Consider the following 19,537-nt stretch of genomic DNA (forward strand, 5'->3'; position numbering starts at 1 on the left):
ATTATATGATAAAGTTTATATTGCTCAGAAAAATACTATTGAAGGAAAATGGACAAGCTATTAAACCTTAAAATTGGGAAAACTGTGAGGGAAGCATGGTTTAGTTTTATATTATCTTGGTCACACTCTGAAAGATGTGCTACATTAACATCTGATTGTGGAAATAAGCAAAAGAGAAGAGAAGTATGCTTTGTCATACGTTTGAATCAGCCTCAGAGCTGGGATGTAAAAGTTGCCAACATCATTTTATGATATATGTAGTGATGTATACCATAGGAGTTGCAGGTCAGAGCCAGATGCACTAGGCAGTGCATGGTCTAAATAAAAACAAGGACAACAGGCTTGTCTGGAAAGATGAGGTAAAAGAAGGCAAGAAAGGAATGATACTATATTGCTGTGAATTATAGTTTCAATATACCAGCAAACTAACTCCTCAAAACCCTTTTGTTGGATGAAGACATTTTTTAGGATGAGTCGGTATGAGAGCAGGCCTTCTGGGTGTTTACGTAGACTCCTTCCAAACTTGAGGTGAGCCTTTGGTGAAGCATTCAGAGCCAAAGATGGCAATGAAAAGCCTTGCGGAGAGATAAGAAATACCTTGTATTTGCAGCAACAGAGAAGAAGCTGCTGAAAGGATATAAAAAACCAGGTAGTATTTGACTGAATCAGTTGATTAGGAGGATGGTCCATGTGTATAGACAAGAGATGATGTGTATACAAGAGATCTTAGAAATGCTGTACAGGAGCTATGGAACATAGTATTGGGATAACTAGAGAAAGGTGCATGACATGGATCTTTCTTACGTATAGTACACTAGAATAAAAAATTATAGTATTTGGGATTAGAAAGAAGAATATATATTGAATGTGATATAAAGCTAAATAAGGAACACATTAAAAGATAGAAAAGGGAGGCTGTTCTGGCTTGAGTCAAGCAGACTGCTGTACTGGGTGACTTTGCTTTCTACTTTCACCCTCAGAAGTGATACACTCCTCTCTTCTTCCACATAAGATAGGAAGCCTGGCTACACTTCAGGCCAATCTTTCATTTTAGGTCAGTTCTTAGCTTGCTTTTTAGTTAAATGCTTTGCTAGCAATAGGACAAACTGGATCTAAGAATTGGATACAATGCATATAGTGTATGAGGTTAATACCTGTTTTGAGATTTCTACTGTAACAAAAAATCAAAAACCCCAAATCTCCACCAAACTGAGTGGTATGATAACCTTAACTCTAAAATACCTTTATATTGTGGCTTTAGGCAAAATGCTGAAATTTAGATTCCTCTATTTTTTATGTATCAAACATGAATTCAGATAAATGACACTTTGTACATATTTAAGATATTAGAATCATAAAACCACCATGAAACAGTGAACAGGTGTCACTACCTTACAAATATACTGACTGACAGGATATAATCCAAATACACATTTGACTCTATGTGTTATAATTGCTACTGCATACTTAGGGCTTTAATGTATTGAGAACACCATGTACTGCATTTCCTGTGCTACATATGCAATCATATAACTTAGGTATGAGATTGTCACGTGTCCTCTGAAATCAAAGAAGAAGTTGTAAAGTAATCATATACTTTAGCATGAACTGAAGCAGGGCCCTTCAATATGTTGGGGAAACTGTGTGATGACTTACAACTGACTCCCATTCTTTGTTGAAATAAAGCAATAACACTAATTCCTCATGGAACACCTACTGTGTTGCAGAAAGAATTTCCCAAAGACTAAGATGTTTCTCTCTGCTAAGAACATATACCCGTACTTCCTTTATGCTACTACATGAAAGCTTGGATTTGTGATAGGTTGAAATGAAAACAAATGTCTAGTGTCTGAAAGTGCAGTTGTGACCCGGGATCTCAGATTAAGTCCAGCCCATTGCAAGTCTCAACTTCAAAATGTGGAACATATAGTTTAAATTTCGATTCAGTAGGAATTTCCGGAAACTCAGAACTTAGAGCATGGTTCCACCTGTTCTACTTGCTAGTTATATAGGCTTGGTCAATCTTCTGGAGTATACAGCATTGGTTATCATAGGGGACAGGATATAGGGCTTCTGGTTCACTCAAGGATTATAAGTGCTATGTCCTTAAAAGATACAGATATAGTTCTTTTCTTGTTGGTTCTTTTACCTGCAACATTTATAGTTCAGAAGGTAGCAGAGTTGGGTTTTTTTTAGGTAATAATTCAGTCAGTGAATTTGTATAAGCAGCTTGTTTTTCAATCAATTAATTATCAGTTAATCAGATCTAGGAAGAGATACAAAGGAAAGAGAAATGATCAAATGGAGGAGGGAGGCTGGTATGGCCAAAGGGAGCCAGTATGGAAGAATTTCAAGCTGTAAACTGGCATCACTAGGACCACTGGTCCCTGGTTGTTTTATTTATTAATTGACCACTTCCTTTATCAAATTATCCAATGCCTTAATCAGATTGAAGAGATATTGACCATAGTTGTGCTTGTCATGCCCGCCTCAGAACTAGCTCACATCTGTGTGCTCTTCCTGGTGTATGAAGACTGAGTTAAATTACTTTTTTAATTGTATTTCAATGAGAATTTTCTTCTTTCAAGTCAGTGCTCAACACTGATTGATAGGAAAACATTGGCTTTTCTCAGGATATGCTGTAGGTGACCTTATGTCCTATGTCCTTGTTTCATTTGAAAAGAATAATTACTAATCAATAGTGAAGGGTTAGGTGACACAGTAGGTTAATTTACTAGCCTTTTGCCTCTGGAGAGCTGGATTTTGGCTCAGGTCACATGTAAAATGGGTTTGGTGGTTTCAGCCTTGTCCCTTGTGGATGTCTGGCCCTATCACAGAAAACAAGCTTGAATTTGATATGTGTTAGATGGCTGGCAGTTTCTGCTTAGGGAGCTCTCAGGACTCGAACTGTGGTGGGCATGATGGGCACATGCTGACATCTGCAAGAGGAAATGCAGCACAGCATCGCAGTCCGCCTGACTGCAGAGGACCTGACCCTCAAGAAGAGTTGGGGGCATGACTCCCACTGGAGACAGGTGCTTACGTATCTTTGAAGACCTGAGCTCCTATTTCTCCCTGTATCTGTTGGAGTCTTACAGGGACTGCCTTTCAGGACTCACCTTTTTAAGATCATACTTTCAGTTACCTTTTTGCTGCCATACAGGCAGCTGCTTTCAGTGTGTGCTCCAGAGAGGTTTAGTACGAAAGCCCTATGAGTAAAAATACTTTATCTGTTTATAATTTGGGAAAATAATATAGTTGCAGCCATTTTGTAAAAATTCTTACATCTCTGCTCAGCAGCTCAAGACTCTCTGTGCTTTGGATGAGGGTCTTGACATTTTGCAGGAGGTTGTCCTGGTGCTGAGGTCATATATATATCTGAGGTCAGAGTGCTCACCTTCTTTCAGTGATCTGTTCCACTGACTGCAGAAGGTGGAATGGGAGGAGCGAACGAGCTTGGGAACTGTAGGCAGAGAAGAGGCCTCTTGCTCAGAGCTCACAGTTGCATCTAGAGTTGAATGGAACTATAATTTGAGTATATAAAGTACTGTAAAATACATGATGTATTGATGTTTCATGTTGAGAACAGAAAACTAATGGACAATTTTGAACAATTTTGGCCTTACTCTTTCTTTTCCTCTGCTGTAAGATGGACTCTTAATACTCATTCTGCCCTTCAGGACATTGTAAAGATCGGTGCTTGAGAAGCATTTAAATATGACCATGTGAGTAACCTAGTGAGGAGTTGGAAGGGATGAATAATTTTACAATCACTGCAGGTTTTGATAGGCATTAAATAAGTTCAAATAACCAATGAGAAAGATGAAATGAAACTTTGAATAATCACCCATTTAGAGACTGTGCCAGAGGAAGTCCCATGGAGAGGAAAGTATATGAACATCTGAGTAAAGACAGTCATACTACATATGCAGAATTCTGGCATTTTCTAATCCCTGAAAGAATAAATGTGGAGCCTTAACAATGGCCTTTTAGATAGCCTTTTTTGTGTAATAATGTAGGCACGATGCATAATAGTTCTGACATGGCTGGTGAACTGCTGTTGCGCCTGTGCGTCTAGGCTGAACTGACGATTGCCATCTGAATTTTCTTGTTGCCTCCTCACAGAAACAGCCTGACTGTAGCACATAGTAATGCTACCCCTGCCTATATCTGCCCTGATGGGCATTGCTAGTGGGAGCTGCTTGTGTAGGCACAATGCCCGACTGGAACCTGTACACTGAATTAGTCTTGCCAAATGAATGAGGAGGCAACATGGGAAATACTTTCTTAAAGACCTAAATGCCTCAGGCTTCGTGGAGATGTTTCAAAGGGACTTCCTCACTGACGCCATTTTGATTTGACCACAGGGTTCATTTTTTAAGCTATCGAGATATTTTAAAAAACAAATTTCTAACACGTATTTCTAATTCGCAATATATACTTATTAGGCTTGCATGTCATGCATTTTAATTGTGAGTTCTAACTGACTGGTTTAACGATACTTTGCAAAGTAAACTCAACATGTAGGTCATAAGTTCAGAATGAATGAATCCCTGGATGTTTACCAAACACCAAAATTAAATTACATTCTTAATTGTTTTGCAAATACTTTGGCCTAACTAATTAAATAGGAATGACTTTCTGCGTTGCTATAGTACAAAGAATATTAAAGTCTTTAGGACTCATTTCAAATTAGCAAACTCTGCTGCTTTCCTCGTATAGTATGTGGTCAGCTAACACTTCAAGAAAAGCAACTCCCATACCCTCCCAAAACAGGCAAACCAAATAATTAATAACATGATACAATTTCAGTTGTAAGAAATATCTCTTAAGGACAATTATTAGACCGAGCATGTTCAGTGTTACTAAATTTCCACCCACATGCCCTGAGGCTCTTAGGGAGTGTTCTAGAGTGTCCTAATGACTTCCTAGGCTAGGAAGAATATGTATGAATAAATATTTTCTCTTTGTCTTGTTCCCTGATTCTTTACAAAATTATTGGGACATGGACCCTGGTGTACACAGGTGGAAAGGTAATTCAGAAAATAAGTTTTGCTGTTTGCACTGAAACAGCAGAGATTTTATTGTATCTTGATCTCTTCCAGGCATGAACCTCAGCTTCAGGTACTAGTTCCCTGCCTTCAAGAAGTGTGTTTCTCTCTCAAGGTTAACAGTTTCTTTGCTCCAGGGTGATAAGAGCAGGGCTGTGAATGGGGAGAGTCATGTAGGGCGAGACAGACCATTCTGCAAAGGTTTCTGAAACCTTGGATTTGACTGTGTTCAGGAGAGAGAGAGAGCAGCAAGAGCTGTGTAGTGTCTGTGATCTGTGATGTTGAGCAAGTGAACTGCTTCTCCTGAACTGTGTATAGCCTTTTTATATAAGATGATCCCTTCATATTGTTGTGTTATGCCACAAAGGATTACAATAATAAGCCAAGGAATCATGAAAGTTTGGGTTACACAGCCAACTTTGGATAGGAGGGAAGTTTTAGACACAGTAAGTTTTGGATCTCTGAACTTTATGTATATCCTTGTACTTACCATAAACCTATGTATACCCAATATACGCTTTTTGCAAAGGGTTGATACAGAGACATCAAGAATTTTAAGGGTCCTTCTGTCTCCCAACAGAATCATTTGTCCTTCCAGGAGATATCTTCATCCATTTGCTGTTTTCATCCAAGTCCTTGCAGTCAGTGTTTTTGGTGCCTAACAAGACTGTTGTGAGCTGTGCAATGCACTGGCAATTTTAACCTCTTTTTGAAACTGGGGGAGAAAACTATAAGTAAAATTGTCTGCATGTACTCTGCTACTAGGATAAACACAGCCTCTGTAGGACAGGATAATATCCTTGAGTCCTGCCCGTGTCATTTAAAGACTTGTTCTGCAAGGCAAATTAAAAATGCAGAAGATGAATTGAAGAAAAAAAATCTAGTGTTTTGCATTGTTCTCAGAGATAACAATTAAAATGTTAGTTCTGAACAGCCATTGAGCTAAAAAGTTATGACCCTTTTCACCTCCCTGCTAGATTTCAGGAGACGTGGTTGTGTATAAAGCAGCTGATGACATCAACAATTAGCGTAGAAAATGGTTCTTCTACAGCTGCCTGAACCAGAAGAAAACCCAGTCTGCTAAATCTTCCCAGAAGTTTAAAGGGATTCTACACTAGCTAGTTAGATGATATTCCAGCGAGTGTCTGGGATGTTGATCCAGGAAGCTGGACCAACGTGTAGTGTTTTCTACTTCATTATATGTTTTCCTCTGTTTATAAGGCGTGGTTGAACACTCACAAGAAGCTATATAAAATTCTTAGATATTAAATGATCACAAAGTCCTAGCTAGTTATACAAGCAAGGAAGCAAGCAACCAATATGTGTATTCTGAGTATAAATGCCTGAATAAGAGGATTTTATGGAACATGATCAGTGTCCGAAATTCCGCTAGAAATGTAGGTTTATGAAGTTGTTTCTGGTAATATGATTTTACCTTTACCTTATAGTAGAACTGAATAATTTTCAAAATAATGTTGCCTTTCCAGAAAGGCAAAAAAATTCCCCAAAAAACAAGTGAGGGCAACAGGTGTCTTTCAAAGTAAAATTTTCAAACCCTGTAAGAATAAGTTTTGCTAAGGAATGAGGTATTTGTGCAGTCATATACACAGATCAGAGGTAATTGTGCTTCTAAGAATCTTTGTGCATACTGAAATACCCTGACAAGTACATATTCAACATGCTGAATTGGGATGGGCTGCAGAAAATTCAAACCCAAAACTACCATGTTTGAAATTGTGTGTTAAGTAATGGATTTTGCTGTTATGAAATTCCTTAAAGGTCAGGGAAACTAATCTCTCAGAAGAGGAACATAGCAAGGAAAACAAACAAAAAAACTACACAAAATAATACAGTGTTGAACTGGAAGTACACCATTAAACATATTTTGTATTTTGCAGAAAGTAAAACAGAATCTTTTTCAGAGAACTGCTGCATCTCAGCTGATTTTACTTAGAAAATGAAGGAGGGTTTAACTGCTCAGTAGATCTCTCCTCATTGAAGAGAATGTATTTTCAGGTTTGTGTTAATGATTTTGAATATTTACTTCCTGTTTCTACTAGCAGCTCTCAAAGAAAGAGATTCCTCAAGTGATAGCTAAATAAATCCCATATTCAGTCTTGCTGAGAATCTTCCTTGTAAACAAAATTTTGTGGTTTATTGGTGTCAGTTGGAAAAGGAGCTCATTGCTCGTTGTGTTGCTTAGTGTATTTCTTGCTTTACCCCAACTTTTTCTTTTATTGTGTAACTGTAAGTGAAAGCCAATTACTCGATCGAGTGCTGAGAGGTTCCATTTTATTTAAGTGAAACAACACTTTCAGTGCTTTATATCTTATTTTGATTTGACGACAGAGCCCCACCTTGTTTTTCACTCACACTAGTATGGCATGAACTTTTCTGTACAAAGGTCCTTTGTAGAGAAGTTGGGATCAAACATCCTAAAAAAAAATTTGTTGCTTTAAGTAAATGCACTATTATGAGAAAAGTACATCTGATTTACATCACATATCTTTTGGAACAGTTTTTGCCGGTATGTTTGGGCAGTGCTTAGTCTAATTCTGTCCAGAATGAAACCTGATATGAACCTGAAGAGAGTTCTTATTTAAAAGTTTATAACAAAAAGATCTAACTTTGTTAATAAGGGCTACAAAAATGATAGGGTTCCTCAAAGAGATACGAGAGGACAGATCATTTCGAAGTCCAGCTTATTAAATGTGAGAAGAAGTGAAACAGGGCCCTGATTTGCGTCTGTCTGCCCTGTAACGTGCAATATCGTAACAGACTGACAACACTGAGAATTGGAATCACATTTGCAAATTACAACCTTTTTCCACTAGGTACTGTTTATCTCTAAATTTCCCTTTATTGACAAGATAAACATATACAGTACTTAGCAATAAAGTTTTGCTTTCTTTATTTGAGTAACCTCAGAGTTCCAAGGCTCACAGCAGAAGAAACTCAGAGGAATAATATTTTTAATGATTTTTTCTTCCAAGGACAGAATAGTCCACGAGGCGTACGATGACAGGAATTACTACGCACAGCTTTTTGAGAAGGGCAGTGATTTAAAATACTAAAATGGCTAACCATTTTTAATAGTGTATTGTAATTGCAATAGCCTTTTTCTCTGTAGCAGGCTCTACTAAGAGATAATTGACCTCTGTGTCTGTTAAGCACTCTCACATTTGGCTTGGGAAACATAATTCACATCACAACCAATTACCTTGTGCTATAGCATACAAAACCCCCTCAACTATTGGCATAGCTCTTCCATTTCTTTCCCTTTCTGTCTTCCTTCCTTCCTTCTTTCCTTCCTGGCTATGATATTTGGGCTGTCATATTTGTCAGATGGCCTCTTTGTTCTCTTCAATGTACTCTTTACTGTAGACATCCAAACAGCAGAAAATAACTGACTCAAAACATCTCCACTGTTTTAGTGTGTAAAGCTAAGCAATGATTTACAGTGACATTAAAAATAACTCTTTGTTAAATATTGTTTTTAGTTAGTCTTGTATATAAAGCCTTTCAAACCAGATGCTGAACTGTGTGTTATAAGCAAGTCTGATAAAAGAGATTCTGTATTGCTTACTGCTATAGAATTGTCTGTTACTGTGTCAGGTGCTTTTTTACCATGATTTAAGTAAAGCCATTCAATTACTTGTGGTTCCTTAATTGGTTCTTTCAGATCTCTTATACTGCCCATCATGTTGGCACCTGGGCAGCTTACATAATTTAAAACAGTATATTAAGAAAATATGACTCCTTTGGGAATAAAAGTCTCAATAACTAGGCCTCTGCCTTTGCTATTAAAAATGGCCTAGAGGTCAACTGAAAACCAGGGTGATTAATGGATCTGTAGTCTTGCGGATTGCCAGAGCCTAGTTCCCTACTGAAAACCCTTAACTACTGGATCAGGGTGATCACAAGCCAAGGAATGACAGCAAGTCTCATCCTTGGTTGGGATAAGCCAAGAGATGATCTGACTGGTAAATGGGTCTCAGTCTTACCCCAATAACTCATAATCAAAGCTTTAAGCTGCCTTCACAGGCAGAAAGGTTGTACATTCACGGCCATTGCAAGATTGGTTTGCAACACACCAGTTGGACTGTGGATGACAATATCTTACCTAGGCTGACTCTAATTGCTCCTGTCCTTACCACTGCACTTGTCAGAAACTAGGAAACCACAGAAATGCCAATACAAGTTGATTCTAGGTACTGAATTTTCTGGATGCTGAAAGACTTGTGACTCAGGACTTTATTAAAGCACAGATTACCAAAACCATTTTAATGCAGATAATCTGATTTGCAAAGATGCATCTGACACTGAAGAACCAGCACTGCGTACCAGGCACCTCTCAGCAACCCCAGTTGAAACTTCCCAAAGTAAAAGACCTGTCATATTTCTAGAAAATAGTATTCTTCTATAAGCCAGATTTTTCTGTGACTTAACACCTCCTTGAAACTAGGAACTTAATGAATAACTTCGAGAAGATGATAGTTTATGAAGCAGTCTTCTGTACTCTGGTGTGTTAGGTTAAAAGCATAAGATGCAGTGCTATTTTGTAAAGCAGAATTTCAGTGCTCATGCTTCTGAAGTTGTTTCCAGGAATGGATTGATAATATTCTGTGACTGAATACACATGCTTTAATTTGCTTAATATCTGTGACAAAACAGTTAATAAAGGCTTGAATTTAAAAGGTGGTATAATATATATTGTATATACTGTACTTATATTATACTAATCCCATGCTTCAGGGCTTCCAGTGATTACTTTTAGGGGCTAGAAAGAATTTTTCCTTCTTTGATCCATAATGTGAGTTCTTTTTTCACCTTCCTCTGGGCAATGGAGACAGCTAGTCAGAGATGTATGCAGTATTTTTAGTGACGTTAAATTCACGCATCTGATTGCTATATATTGCTCATACACTCAGGATTAAACCAGTGAGCAGATTTGGGGTCAGGAAGCAATTTTCCCATGCCTGAGACTGATCACCTAAGTGGTATTTTTTTAACCTTTTCCTGTACCATGGAACATCACCTGCTTCCCAACATCTTGTAGAAATTTTACTTGAAAAATGCCTTGCTGCCAGATATTGGCAAGAACCTTGATCTCTCTCCTTTGTGGCACATTATATTTATGTACCTTACCTTTTTATGAAAGGACTCAAGTTTGTTGCAGGGTGTAGGGAAGTTTTGGTAGCTGTCCTTGTGTACCATAGGCATGACTTGGGTTATAGATACTCTATGGAGCAGTCTAGATGATAGACGAAAAGACATTTGTAATACAGTAGCCCATGACTGCAGTTCTGGGCACACTGGCGCATGTAATCCCTTCAGTTCCTATTTTCTTGTGTTTCAAACAGTCACATCAGAGGTGGGCTGGAACTGAACTTGATATCTGGCACCAAATTTCCAGACGATCTTTCCTTTAGTTCAGTAGAGAGAAAACCAGGGAAAGAATGGGAAGATGAGGGTAACGGGGATGGAAATCCAGTGGCTGGCTGGCTGTGAGCAGCAGTGTTTGGAACAGATACCGAGTGCAGCCTGTTGTATGGAAAGCAAATTGGCTGGAGAGATATGGAAGGTTTTGTTTGTTTCCATTTCTATTTTGCATTGGAGAAAATGGCCATGGTTGCTTTTAGGTTACACACAGTGCTTGCAGTCCCAAGCCTGATGCCTCATCTGTTTTTTCCTTTCTTCACCTAAAGCTAATAGTAGTGTAAGTGTGGGAAATTGTAGATATGTTTCTGATTTAAATAGAGAGTACAATGTGAACCTATTAGATTAATAGTTATAATGAAACCTGCATGCATTTTTCTTGGCAGTCATTTCAATCATTTCATTGTAAGCAATCCAACTTTCCTGTGTTTCCTCAGCGAAGCATATTTCCAGAGAATTCAGTCTTTCCAAGTGCATTGTCAAGTGCTGATAAATTTTTATGAGCTTCAGCTAGTGGGTGACAGCCACCATGGATATCAGAAATTATAGGAGAGCACTTAATATGTGCTAGTCCTCCTTTGGAGTACATCTGCTTCAAGTGTCAAATCATGACTGGTATAATCTTTACTTTTTTCCCTCTACTGTTGGAGTAATAAGTAAAACTCTCCTCAGAAAACCCAAACAAGGTTTCATTAGAATAGTAGACATTTCATCAAAGTTCATGTTAATATCATGAAATCACGCAAAGCTGGGATGGTCTGGGATGCCAGAACACTGTATCTTTGCTTACCCATTCCTTGCCCAGGGTATAATCAGTGAAACTAGCTAGGAGGAGGATTTAGCTGACCTAAACCGTTCATAAGTGACTGTCTCTTGTGCTGAGCTGGGACATGTTACAAAGATTACACCAGTCACGATAGGATTGGCCTATCCACAGAGGCCAAAATTAATTTTACCTCCCTTTAGACAACAGAGACTCTTAACCTGGAAACAGGGAGCCCTTGCTATACATAGTCAAAGAAAAAAGGCATTTCAACACCTAAGATATCAATATTTAATATGCTTTTAAGTGTGGAGAAAAAATCCTACACATTTCTAAGCTAATATAGGTATTGAAAACAAGGGACATGAGAAAAGCATAATATAATGACAGCCTCTGTTTTAATTATTCTGCTATGTACCTAGCTATAAACCAGTAAGTGCCCCAAAGGAAATTAGCTATCTTATATATTTTTCATCCTGAGAACTCCAAGTCTTTTGTGAAAATGGTGAAATTAATGCAGAGAAATGACAAAATCCCTAAATATCATACAATAGAGAGACAACTGTCCTGGCTTCCAGTCTAGTGGACCATGTAATAGATCATATCATGTTAGAAGAAGTCCCTAAAATGCACTAGTAATAACTTTTTGAGCAGTAGCTCCAAATTACTGCTATGGATATGCATTAAACACTCTGTATTGGTAGTCCAGCAGTAATGAGCTAATACAGGCAATGGGAGGAGGAGGAAAGGGACAGGAATGCCTAGATTCCATATGATGGAGCTTGCACAGCAGCTGCCGTGGGGCTCAGTTGATGGTCATCCTTGAGCTCACAAAACAGAATCACAGAATCACAAAATCACAGAATCACAGAATGGTAGGGGTTGGAAGGGACCTCTGAAGATCATCTGGTCCAACCTCCCTGCCAAGGCAGGATCACCTAGGGCAGGCTGCACAGGAACGCGTGCAGTCGGGTTTTGAAGTTCTCTAGAGAAGGAGACTCCACAACCTCTCTGGGCAGCCTGTTCCAGTGCCCCGTCACCCTCACAGTAAAGAAATTTTTCCTCATGTTGAAGTGGAACTTCCTGTGCTGCAGTTTATGCCCATTGCCCCTCGTCCTGTCACTGGGCACTACTGAAAAGAAACTGGCTCCATCCTCCTGACAGCCACCCTTCAGGTTTGTATAGACATTGATGAGGTCCCCTCTCAGCCTTCTCTTCTCCAGACTAAACAGCCCCAGGTCTCTCAGCCTTTCCTCATATGAGAGATGTTCCTTAATCATCCTTGTAGCCCTCCGTTGGACTCTTCCCAAAAGCTCTGCTCTTCAACTGGAGAGCCCAGAACTGGACACAATACTCCAGATGAGGCCTCACCAGCGCAGAGTAGAGGGGGAGGATAACTTCTCTCAACCTGCTGGTCACACTCTTCTTAATGCACCCCAGGATACCATTGGCCCTCTTGGCCACCAGGGCACATTGCTGTCCCATGGATAACTTACTGTCTACCAGGACTCCAAGGTCCTTCTCCATGGAGCTGCTTTCCAGCAGGTCAACCCCTAACCTGTACTGGTGCATGGGGTTGTTCCTCCCCAGGGGCAGAACTCTACACTTGTCCCTGTTAAATTTCATGAGGTTTCCCTCCGCCCCACTCTCCAGTCTGTCCAGACCCTGCGGAATGGCAGCACAGCCTCCTGGTGTATCAGCCACTCCTCCCAGTTTTGTATCATCAGCAAACTTGCTGAGGGTACATTCCAGCCCTTCATCTAGGTCATTGATGAAGATGTTGAACAAAACCGGACCCAATACTGATCCCTAGGGAACACCACTAGCTAAAGGCCTCCAGCTGGACTCTGTGCCACTGACCACAACCCTTTGAGCTCTGTTGCTTAGAAGAGAAGGAAGCTCTTTCAATAAAGTCTAAACAAGGGCTACTGAGCTGGAAAGAAGGAAGAGATTTTAGTGGAGCATGCCAAGAAGATGTAGAACAGGGGTAATAAACAGAGATGGTGAACTGGGGTGTATAATCAAGAATTAGGGGGTGAGGAGGAGGTGGTAATTAGCTAACAGTGGCAGAAGCAGTTTCTGCATATAAATATATGTCTTATTTCTATGGTATAATTCACAGTACAGTTAAAATATCCACTGACACTTGAGTATTTTGACTTCCATGAAGTGAATTCTGCACCAGCTAAAGGTTTTGTCACATCCCTTGATATAATCCTTGCAGATCTGAGCACTGTTCACTTAATTTTTGACATATTTAGTTAGAGTATGATGAGCATGTAAAGAAAATAAAACATCATTATATGTAACACAGATGTACCAGATTTTATTTTTACATTCTTCTGAGTTATAACACTTATACTACAGTACCATCTGCAATCCCTGGCAGAGCTGAGGCATTCTAGAGATATATAAGAAATGACAGGTACCCTATGACAAACAGCTTACTGCCTAGCACACTGAGCAAGCTGATGAAAGAAAGAAGGTAGAGTATATGAGTGAACAGGCTGAGTGAGTTAGTGAGGGAGGTAACGAAAAATAGAAAATTAAATTTGCATAGGCATGTAAGTCATCTAGGAACCTAACTCAGTAGTTACTGTATTTCAAAAGTGGCTTGTGCATCATTGTTTTCCAGCAGATCTTAGTTTATTGAACACCACGCTATCTTCAAAATGAGATGTTGGCTGTCATACAGATCCACACTTTGTGGTCTGTGGGATACACCAAAGGAGGTGCAAGAGGTTCTGGGAAAGCAGGGGAAGACATGAGAAAGAACAAGTTCAGCTTTTTGTCCATACATTACTTCCACCACTGTGTATCAAAACCCACTACCTGCTAAGACAGTGGGTTGACTTACACCTTCAGTGCCTCAAAGCGTTTTTAATAACGCAATAAAAAATTAAAATATTAAGCTGCTTAAGTAACATAGGCTAGCAGTTTGAATTAATTGAAATGGACAATCTCAGGTTCTTACCAGACTACTGACAGTAGTCTGATCTGTCATTTACACTGCAAGAAAAGTCTGGGACATGGTTTGCCTGAAATAAGGCTCATAGTGCTTCTTCAAGAGATTGGTAGCAGAGCCCACATTAGTATGGAAACAATTAATTGGATGCATAACACTGTAGTGAAGGCACTGCAAGATGTTTGTATCTTGTGATTTTTATAACAGAGAGAAGCACTTCCTTCTGTAGGAGTACCACAGTGCAGGAGGCTACATTGAATATTTTCCTGTTCAGGAGACTACACTGAATACTTTTTGTTTGGTTTAAGGGGACGTCCACTTTTCTTTGGTTATGATATTTCACTATTGTCCATTTACTGAAAGAAGTTTATTGATGATATAAGCTTGGTGCATGACACATGCAATCAAAAAACATCAATGAATAACCATGAGATAATAAGAAATAAAGGCCATGAACATAGAAAAGGGGGCTATCTGTACCATTAATGTCTTTGCATTGGTATATAGCCCTCCCTGAGGGGATTACTGAATCTACCTTAAATTTTTTTGTTCAGGATGTCTAAAAGCAAGGAATTGCTTGGCCATACACATTCATTCAAATAGAATCACCAGTTATAGAAGTGTAGGCATTTACTGCTGGTGGAAAGCCTCAAGGATTGATGTATTTTTTGGCATTTTTCCCACAGTGACAAATTGCCCTTTTTCAGTGATTCATTATTCCAGGTGACGAACTCTTGCCAAAATTTTCCGGCTCGAATAACTAAAACTGATACCCAGCGAAAAGGTTCCTAAGTTGTTCACATATAGTTCATATTCCTGACAACAAATGAGGTAAATTAAGGAGTATTGCACATGTGAAACAACTTTGAAAAGAATTTTATTAGGTCATTTAGATGACAGAATGTAGTTGCTTAAGTGTGAAAATAATGCCTGCAGATTTCACCTGAAGAAGCAAAATTCATAAAAGATACATACAGGGAGGACAAGTGAATATTTAAATGTTTGAATAAGCTGGAGAGTGATACGGCAAGGGAAAAAATGTTAAGTAAGTGGTAAATGATTTATCATTTTCTAGGTAGCACATTTTTTTATAGTCCATTTCCTCCCAATGTGAAATGTATAAAAAGAATCTTCAAGGAAGTTGTACAGGAGTATGGGTTTCATTAACATATTACAATTACCCTGCGGCCATTCCTTGCTGTTAATCACAACACCACAACAACTTCTAAAAATACAAAACCACAAAAGGGTAACTGTTATGAACAGATTATTTTTTCCCCTATCCACACAAAAAGCAGGAGTTTAAGAAAACAACCCATACTGTTCATCATAAGCAGGCTTTAATTTGTATCTACACTGTGTTCTTCTCACTTCATTAGCCTCAGAATTTGTGACTGAACAGCACTGTTTGGGCAGCCTATTGCCTAGCTGGAGATGTCAGAAGCAATTACTTTCACAGATTTAAGATTTTATCATACAAACTCTCTTTTTAGCTTTCTCAGTGGACAGCACAAGTGAGGCCATTTGTTAAGCATTTCATCATATCTTATCAATTGCCCAGAGTTTGCATCTCACTGCAGATTATATCTCACTTTCCATGTGAACAAGTGAAGGAGAACCTTAACTAAATGGAGTTGCCTCTGCTTGGTATTTGAGTGGCTTTCTTGAAACCTGACTGCTTGCCTGAGGCAGGAAAGGCAAGGAGACAGGAGGTGGGACATGTGATGTTGAACAGTGTTTAAAACCTTCGTAGTTCACACAGAGCTCCTTCAATGGGAAGGACTTCAGACCTGCACTTGAGGCAACTTATGGTCAGCTTTTCATGTAGGGAACTGCAATCAGGTTTGTTTGATGCATAGATGATGGGGAGTACTGTTTTCAGGTGTTTAGGTAATACATTTGGAAGAACAGCTGACACAGGAGAACTGGTCTCAACCATGTCTTCAACAGAAAGTGTTATTACAGTTTTAATTTAGATGTGAAGATTACTAAAAAGATTACTGAAAAGTTGGGACAACTTTACTCATGACATCTCATCCAATGTCCCTTTTTCATCCCATTCCTCTCTCTAGAAAAGCCTGTGTGACTGTTTCTGTTAGACTGGTGGCACCGATACTAGTCCAGCAGCAGCTTCTCTTCCATCATTATCTTCCGCATTCATTTCAAAAGGAATACCTAACAGCCTCTATCAGGGCTAACGAGCCTCTCACGTGTGAACTCATAGGTGGAAGTTGATGTTTTCCTTATAAACCGGAGCCACGTTTTGTAAAATAATTTTTAGTAATAATTCTTAACAGTGTATCATACTATTATTATAGAAACAGGGTTTTTTTGCCATGAAATGATTTTCTATTACAAGAATGGTATTTATTTTAATATCTTTGAAGAGCAGGATGGACAATGTGGCCTGTTAAGATTTCTTCCAGCTTTTGTATTCAAAATTTCTATTTCTAGAAATAAGAATATTGCTTTTCTTATTTGCTTATAGGTCTTGAAAATTATCATTCATTAAAATCTTAAAGAATTTGCTTAGCACGCCTTTTTTAGCATATATGTTTTCCTCTGGTTATAGTACTATTTGTACGTTTTTGTCTGACAGTAATGTCACTCATTTAGATGTTTACATAAGGCCTCTTGTTCACACATTGTCCATCAGCAGAGATATTTTGCAAGATATTTTTCCATGCTAAACTGTTTTATGTGAACGAATTTCAGTCTCAGACGGAAAGGAAGGATTTGCAACTTTGATATTCTTTGAATACCATTTAGTAGCATTGGATATTTGAGCTTTTGATTTTTCTTCTTGCTATTCTGTTTTATGGCTGAGGGCCTAATCTTCATATTCCTGATTTAAACTGTAATGTTTTGTTTAAGTATGGCTAACAAATGGGTGATTAATTATTAACTAACAATTCCATTGCCTGAAAGCCTAGCACTTGGCATCCCAAGTATTGTTTTTTGTTAATTTTATTCTTATCTGATAAATCTGACCCAATGTTATCATACTAAGAAAGCGCTGAAAGACCCGAAGCTAAAAGTGAACTTATACTTGGACAAAAACATACTTATGCTAAAGCCATTTGTTTAAAAAACATTTAAACTTACGAGTTCAATCATAATAAACCGATGTCCTTCAGAAAGTCATTGAAGTTCTCCACGGTTACACAAACAGAGTGGATTCTGACTGCAATCAGATACATGTCTGTTTAAAGGAACATTGACTTTAATCAGCATTCACAGTGTGTCAGGGCCCTTCTCAAATACTTGCCAGTGGTTTCACCATCCTTCTCCTCCAAATGCAAATTGTGGTGTCATGTCGGAAAATATGTGTAATTTCACCGTTTGATAGTGTCCCGAAGAATTCGTTCTATCCCTCCTCAAAATTTCTTTGTCCGTCTCACTTTAAAAGTGAAAACATTAATCTCATCACCTCAAATCTTGCTACCTTTGTCCTGCAGAAATTCCATCTTTCTCTGTGAATCTGAGTATCTTTTTTTCCTCAGACTGCCCTTAATTTAGGACTGAGGAATCACTGCAAGCTGAGCTCGGGGATGTGGCCTCTATCCAGACAAAAGGTGAAGATACCTCCTGGCCCAGAAACATGTACAGCCCAACTGAAGGTCATTTATCCTTGCGCCCAAACGTGTTATGGATTAACCTCAGGCAACGTCTCTGTTTTTTTGATTTCGCAAAAGTACTAGGATTAAGAGTTACCATGGAAGAGGAAGAGGGGACAAGAAAGGGCTGGCTGTTGCTACAGGGGATAGGTAAGGCTGCCACTGAAGACGGGATAGCAGGACAGACACCGGGGCACAACCCTCCCTCTGCACGTGGAGGAGAACGGCCCAGGGCCATGGCTGGAGAGGAAATGCTAGTGCTTGGCTCCCTTGCGTTCATGTAAACCCTTTCTGTAAAGGTCCCTTACCCAGATGGCATTGCTTCGGGTTGTCTGATCTGTATTAGAGTTGGGGGATTTTTTTGTTGCTTTTAGTTTATGGTGTTAGGTGAAGCAATGCTTTATCTTTAGGTATAAATGGGTAGAAGGAAAGGTTACACTCAGCACTGTTGTTCGTAAAAAGAAAAAATATTAGCAAAACAGGGGGTAAAGATTGCCATGTACGTACAAAGGTATTGCTAGCCAAAAGCACAAACAGAATTCCTGCCCTAAGTTGTCATGCTAAATCGAGCCTTTTGCTTTTTCTGGTTTCCTCTCATACCTAACATGTATCAGAAGAAACCACCAATGGGTGGTTCACTGAGGATTCTCTGAAGGCAGAAATGACCCGTCATCAACCACCCTAAAGAATTAAAGTCGTTCTCTTCTATTCCCCCTGTTAGATTTGTGTATGCTGCTGAGCTAACCAACTTTGAGTGCAAAGAATAATAATAAATAATTCTCTTTCCTTCAGCAAAACAACTTAATTTAATTTGACCAGCCACAGGAGAAAAAAAAAAAAGATCAAAAAAACCCAAAGAAATAATCCCTTCAAGCAAAACATCACTCTTTTGCCAAACTGTGTTTCCCAAAGTGTCACAGACTGAAAGCCAAAGTTGACACTGCCTTCTCAGTCATGTAATGGCAAAGCAGGGAGTCCAGGTGGCAAACAGGTCATCCAGAGTAAGGAGCAGCTGCTCATCTCACTAGCCCACGCTGCTGCACAACAAACATATTTAAATGGCAAATGCAATATTTAAATGGCAAACCAGATAAGGCATCCCTCTTGTTATAATTACATTTTGACTTTTTCCGAGTTGCTTAATATTAGAGTAATTGTATAATCAGTCTCATTTCTTCTGTGCTCTCAAAGAACCCAACTCTCAGCAATTCTCACCCTCTTCTAAAATATTCCAAAAGCTCAAGTTCAAAAGTCCCCTTGAAGGCAAAAGCCATTTCAAACCACCCACCTATCAGCTTTATCTCCTTCTCTCACTCTCAACGGATTCATGCCCTTTTTGATATAATATACTTTCCTCCCTTATGACAAATTTATGTTACTTAAATTGACTTTTTCTGAGTGCTATGAGTATGGCATGCAACAGTTATGAAACAATTGAAAGATTTAGATTGCTAAACCTTTAAAAATGCTTCCTGATTAGCAGGTAACATGCTTCAGACTAACTTTCTGTTCTTACAGCTGCTCCATTTCCTTCAATATCTTTTAGTTGCATTTTTTGACAAGTTATGATATAATGACTATCCACATGTATCATGATTTGAACCAGTGGTTAATCAAGTTGTGTGTAACAAAACAGTAAGGGTTTTTTTTTGTTTGTTTCCTGTAAGGCTATTTGCTTTGAATTCTATGCCTTTAATATTCA

The sequence above is a fragment of the Phaethon aethereus genome (assembly GCF_964289735.1).
Source record: "Phaethon aethereus genome assembly, chromosome: 3".
Lineage (NCBI taxonomy): Eukaryota > Metazoa > Chordata > Aves > Phaethontiformes > Phaethontidae > Phaethon > Phaethon aethereus.